Source organism: Lampetra planeri, chromosome 61, assembly GCF_965212315.1.
Source record: "Lampetra planeri chromosome 61, kcLamPlan1.2.h2, whole genome shotgun sequence".
Taxonomy (NCBI): Eukaryota; Metazoa; Chordata; class Hyperoartia; order Petromyzontiformes; family Petromyzontidae; genus Lampetra; species Lampetra planeri.
This window is the reverse complement of record NC_136167.1, coordinates 2,275,619-2,282,929: the sequence shown is the minus strand read 5'-3', so window position 1 is coordinate 2,282,929 and position 7,311 is coordinate 2,275,619.

The following is a 7,311-nucleotide window of genomic DNA, read 5'->3' as shown; positions in this document are numbered from 1 at the left end:
CTACAGATCACCATTACCCATTCCTACAAACGAGTGCTTAGCCAATCACCAATTGTCGATTTTGCGAGCTCACGTCCATCCGTCGTATTCTGGCAAGTGTGCACGTTGCCGGCATTGCTGAGTGGAATTATTTCTCCGGGTCCTCCATTTTTTCCCCTCCACATTTTTAGAATCGACCTGTGTTTCGAGAATTCGGCTGCTACAAATGTCTACGCGATAAGCCACTGTTGAGCTATAATTTAATTTGTGGGCAGGTCGCTTCTGAAAAAAAGCTATGTAGCTCAGTGGGCCTTGGTAAAATAAAATTGCAATTGTTTTGTAGTTTTTTAATAGATGTTCAGTCGTCGGGATTGATGGTGGCGTTAGTCGTGATTTCTCTCTTTCAGTAGAATGGGCCATGTGTATGCTGTTGCTGCGATCTTCACCAACTGGCTACCGTTAGTCCCTTAAAACAACCCCCATCTCGTATCCCCGAGGCCACCGTCCTGCTACTGCTGCTCCTCCCTGCCCTCCAGCTACGACCAGGCCTACCCCAACCCCTATCACTTCCCCAACACCTATCACTACCCCAACCCCTATCACTACCCCAATCCCTATCACTACCCCAACCCCTATCATCACCCCAATCCCTATCACTACCCCAACACCTATCACTACCCCAACCCTTATCACTACCCCAACCCCAACCCCTATCACTACCTCAACACCTATCACTACCCCTATCACTACCCCAACCCCTATCACTACCTCAACACCTATCACTACCCCTATCACTACCCCAACACCTATCACTACCCCAACCCCTATCACTACCCCAACACCTATCACTACCCCTATCACTACCCCAACACCTATCACTACCCCAACCCCTATCACTACCCCAACACCTATCACTACCCCAACCCCTATCACTACCCCAACACCTATCACTACCCCAACCCCTATCACCACCCCAACCCCTATCACCACCCCAAACCCATATCACTACCCCAGCCCCTATCACTACCACAGCCCCTATCACTACCCCAGCCCCTATCACTACCCCAACACCTATCACTACCCCAACCCCTATCACTACCCCAGCCCCTATCACTACCCCAGCCCCTATCACTACCACTACCCCTATCACTACCCCCACCCCTATCACTACTCCAACCCCTATCACTACCCCAACCCCTATCACTACCCCAACCCCTATCACTACCCCAACCCCTATCACCACCCCAACCCCTATCACCACCCCTACCCCCATCACTACCCCAACCCCCATCACTACCCCAGCCCCTATCACTACCCCAGCCCCTATCACTACCCCAGCCCCTATCACTACCCCAACACCTATCACTACCCCTATCACTACCCGAACCCCAACCCCTATCATTACCCCAACCCCTATCGCTACCCCAACCCCTATCGCTACCACAACCCCTATCGCTACCCCAACCCCTATCACTACTCCAACCCCTATCACTACCCCAACCCCTATCGCTACCACAACCCCTATCGCTACCCCAACCCCTATCACTACTCCAACCCCTATCACTACCCCAACCCCTATCGCTACCACAACCCCTATCGCTACCCCAACCCCTATCACTACTCCAACCCCTATCACTACCCCAACCCCTATCGCTACCACAACCCCTATCGCTACCCCAACCCCTATCGCTACCACAACCCCTATCGCTACCCCAACTCCTATCACTACTCCAACCCCTATCACTACCCCAACTATCAGTGCCTCCTTAATGCTCCCAGCTGCCCTGTCACCATCGCTACACCGCCACTTTCAATAGCAACCCCACTCGTTATTTGAACCACGATCATCTTAAGTACAACTTTTTTAAAACGTTTGTAAAGCGCCTTGAAATAAGGCGCTGCTGTATACATCTTTCGAGGATAAGAGTGAACGAACTTGGATGGAGGAACCCTTTGGCAAGCTTTCAAACTGGAAGATGAACATCACAAAAACAAGACCACACCAACACAGTTCACGAAGGGAAACTGATATTGTGTGTTTAGTGTTGTTTTCTTGGTTCTTTCGGTAAAGTCACGTAGAATGGAAATAAAAAAATAATAAAAATAAAACATACTATTATCAAATCATTTATATTAAGTTCGCTTGCATGCTTGCTTGCTTGCGTGCTTGCTTGCTTGCTTACGACCGTGCAAATATTTCGGTCGTTTTTTAACCCACTTCCCGTGATCCAATCGAGCTGACATCCACACAGACTCGTTGTGCGTGACAATTAATTTTCGTGAAAATGTTTTTCCAAAATGTTACACGGTTTAGGGAATTTTTTTAAAATATGTAATTACCAATTGCTTAATGCTGGCAGACAATCATCTGACCCATAGGTGGCAGCCATCTCAAGCCAGAGGACGAGAGGACTCTAGCCGCCACGCATTTATAGTGAAAAACTTTGTTTTTACGGGTTAATTTTTTTTTATTATTTCCATTCTACTTGACTTTATTGAAAGAACCAAGAAGATGAATCCCTGCAGTCACGAAAGCTTTAAATCGAAATTTAGTGTTGTTGTCCTTCACCCGGCAGCTCCGATTAGCACGGTTGGCTACGTACGGTGCGACATGAGGTCAGCACACATACAATCCGTGATCACGAACATTTTCGTGATCACAGAAGTTCATGGTTGAGAGCCCTACGCAGCAGCGTCACTCAAAATATTCTTCGGACACCAATGTCTCGAACTACACTATGATACTCTATTCTAGATTTGAAGCTTTCGTGACTGCAATGATTCATATTCTTGGGTTTTTTCGGTAAAGTCACGTAGGTAAAAAAGTAAAATTAATAAAAGTAAAAATAATATAATAAATAAATGTAGAATATTTTTTACTTAATTTATTTTTATTTTACTTTTATTAATTTTAATTTTTTACCTACGTGACTTTACCGAAAAAACCCAAGAATATGATACTCTACACTATACACTCATATACACTACACCAGAGGTGGGAGAAAGTCATTGTTATGCAAGTCCAAGTCGAGTCGCAAGTCATCAAATTCATGACTCGAGTCTGACTCGAGTCCAAGTCACATGACTCGAGTCCACACCTCTGCACTACACTACTATACACTACTATGCACTACACTATTATAAACCACTACTATACACCCACACTATACAATACACTACTATACACTACACTATACACTACTGTACACCCACACTATACAATACACTATACACCACATTATACTGTTACAGCCTCACGTCACTATACACTACACTATGATACTCTACACTATACACTCCTATACACTACACTATTATAAACCACTACTATACACCCACACTACAATACACTATTATATACTACACTATACTGACACTATACACTACACTATACACTACATTATACTGTTACAGTCTCACGTCACTATACACTACACTATGATACTCTACACTATACACTCCTATACACTACACTATTATAAACCACTACTATACACCCACACTACAATACACTATTATATACTACACTATACTGACACTATACACTACACTATACACTACATTATACTGTTACAGTCTCACGTCACTATACACTACACTATGATACTCTACACTATACACTCCTATACACTACACTATTATAAACCACTACTATACACTACTACACCCACACTACAATATACTATTATATACTACACTATACTGACACTATACACTATACTATACACTACATTATACAGTCCCTCCAGAAAAACGCGATTATGCGATCGCATGATTCCATGCAAAATCAGCCAAAGTCCGCATATTTATGCGGGGGGCGCGTTTTTTCAAATACGCCGCACTTTCGCCGCATAAATTGCAGATTTCCGCGCGCAAAATATGCGGGCTTGCATGATTTCATAATCCCCGCATTTTCGTTGCAAAAAGTCACATATATCTTAGCAGAAAGTTGAAAAATGTTGCGTTTACTTCACACAAGCGCAGCCATTTCCCCTGTTGCCATGGGAACGTTATGAAGTGACGTCACTCATTACGCGACATCATTGAAAAGCTGCAAACCCCGCGATGCCAATGAAACCATGATGAAGAGTCTATGCAACTTTACAGTTGCAAGATTGCACTTTTTTGTTAGTAGTATGTAAATTTACATTACTGTAAAAATGTACTGTTACTGTATTTCTTACGTTACTGTGCACTGAAAACACTTATTTTAACAGACGATGTCTGTTTTGTATAGCTACTTCTGTAAAACAGGAAGCACACATTTTATTTTTTAATATTTTATTTATTCATTTTTACAGAAGTTGTAGCATATTCATTTTGTAAAGCTACAGAACTTGTTCGACTCAATGTTTTGTAAGTTTGAGCCATCTGTTTGTTAAGGTCTGAAATAAAACAAGATGAGAACTTAAATATTCCCAGCACTTTCTGTGATGTAGTATGCTTGCTTATCATAGGAAGTAATAAGAAATGACTCTTTACATTAAAGTAGTAGCCTAGTGAATAGGGTGTTGGGGGAATCACTTTTTTTTCTCTTTTTGATCAAACCGCAGTTTTTGCAAGTTCCCGCAATTTTTGCAAGTTCCCGCAATTTAATCGCATAAAATTGCATAAATATCCCGCATATTCCATCGCATTTTTTAAGAAAACGTGCCGCATAATCAACGATTTTTGCCCGCAACAATCACCAAAAAACTCCGCGTTTTTCTGGAGGGACTGATTATACAGTTACAGCCTCACGTCACTATACACTACACTATGATACTCTACACTATACACTCCACTATTATAAAACACTACTATACACTACTATACACTATTATATACTACACTATACTGACAATATACACTATACTATACACTACATTATACTGTTACAGCCTCACGTCGGTTCTCTGCTGTTGCTCCCTCGGTGTGGAACTCTTAACCATTTTCACATCCGCAACATCAAATGCACTCCTGACTTTGAAGAAACATCTAAAGGCCTAAATTTCGATTTAAAGCTTTCGTGACTGCAGGGATTCAGCGTCTGACGCTGTCTTTCCGACAGACCTGTTCTTCACCTGAGGACGGCTGCTTGCGTTGTGGCCGAAACGTCGTGAGAATTATTGTTTTATTTTTATTATTTTATTATTTCCCTTCGACGTGACTTTACCGAAAGAACCAAGAAGATCTAAAGGCCTCTTGTCTGTTTGGGTCGGGGCTTTCGAGCAGCCCTGAGACGTCTCTGTATAATTGTGCGGGATTGTGAATGTCATCATTTTTGTTCTTCTGTGTTGAAGAGTGATACCGCAGCAGAACCTCTTCGTTATTGACGTCGTGGGATTTCTAACCGACGCTAGCGGAATAGAATGCTGCTGTCACGGTTATTGGCGCTTTCAAAAAGTGACCCCTTGGCAATTCGTTTGTTTGTTGGGGTTCTTTTTATCCTTTTTGTTTATACATTACGCTGACGTTGATCTCTTTCTATCCTTTGTCTCCGTTACCACAGCATCGCAATAAACGCACGTGGTCACGCAGGTGGTGTGGCCAATGAGCGCGGTGCCTTACAAGAGGCCAACTCTGACCCCCTGACCCGAGTGCGGACTCTGAAACCCCTAAGGGGCCGTCCACAAATGACGTCACGCACCTAGGAGGGGGGTGGGGTCAGACATTTGTGACGATGTGTGACGAGGGGGGGGGGGTTTGAGAAATGTGACGTCACATCAAAATGCGCAACTTTAAATAAATATAGACAACACGTTCTACTTAATTAAATAGACTTTTTAATAAATGTTTTCTCCTACATCAGAGTGCAGCGCCACATTAAATACGCACTACAATGACAATAGTTTAAAGCGATTTGAAGCATGTTTAAGTTTCTTTTGGGGGGGGGGGGGTGTCAAAGCTTTGTGACGTCATATTTGAGGGGGGGGGGGTCTGACTTTGTGACGCCGTGTGACGACGGGAGGGGGGGGTCAAAAATCGTCCAAAATCGCGTGACGTCATTTATGGACGGCCCCTTATCGGATTAGTATATTAAATACAGATTTATTATTATAAAAAGAGGGTCAATGATCCACCCATCCCTTGGGCCACACCCAAGGCCACAGGCACCCCCCGCGTTCTGTCTCCAATGCGTAACGTTCTGTGGACGTTCAAGACGCAGCGTCAGCAGCACCCATAGCGACCGTCGACAGATCGACAAACAAAACATGTGGGTCACGTGGTGCCCCGCTCGGCCAATCGTAAACGCCCGCCGTTGCAATGGGAGGGGGGGGGTCAATGTTTGTTTAGGCTGCAGCAGGAACAGGAATCCCGATGAACTGCGAAGCTATTTTTTTGCTTTGTTTAACACGTAGCAGGCTTTTGCGACCAATGGCATCCATAATAGAGGTTTTTTTGGGGGGTTAGATCGCGTAAATATATAAATGTGTCGTTAAACCCGCCACCACCCGACACAGCCAACTAGTAAGGGTTGTCACGTAAACAGAACGTGGCCAATTCGTCACTAGTACAGCACTAGTGTATAGTGTGGTAGTGTAGTGTATAGTAGTGTAGTGTATAGTGTAGTGTATAGTATTGTAGTGTATAGTAGTGTATAGTGTAGTGTATAGTAGTGTAGTATATAGTGTAGTGTATAGTGTAGTGTATAGTGTAGTGTATAGTAGTGTAGTGTATAGTATTGTAGTGTATAGTAGTGTATAGTGTAGTGTATAGTAGTGTAGTGTATAGTGTAGTGTATAGTGTAGTATATAGTGTAGTATACTAGTCCAGCACACACAGGTTGTGTGTTGGAGAGCTAAGCCACAACATTTACAATCTGAGTTACGACGTTTCGCCAGTAATTACAACCAGCTTCATCAGGCGACAGCCAGATTGTGGAGAAGTCCACCTGATTCGTTCCTTATCTCGAGGCGTAGATGTGGTGACCACGCTTCTGCGCTCTTGCGCAAAGTGGGGGCTGGAGGGTGGAGGGGGGCGGGAGGCGGGGGGGGGCAGGGCAGGGGGGGAGAAGGGTCTCGACGAATCCCCACGCGCCCACTCGGGTCACGTGCCCCCCATCCCGCACTGCCCCCCCTCTTCCTACCCAAGATGGCGGCGCACGGCTTCCCTACCCAAGATGGCGGCGAGAGGCTTCCCCTGCCCAAGATGGCGACGCGAGGCTTGTGTGTCGCTCTACGCGCTGGGCGTGAACCGCGTAGCCACCGCGACGCAGCCGCGCGCGTTCTGACGGCGCGGGCACCGCGGTGGTGGTGGCGGTGGTGTTAGCGGTGGTAGGCGGCCGTGTCGAGGTGCGTGGGGGAGGCGATACACTCGAAAGCCTTGGGACTCGAGACCTGGATTGGGACC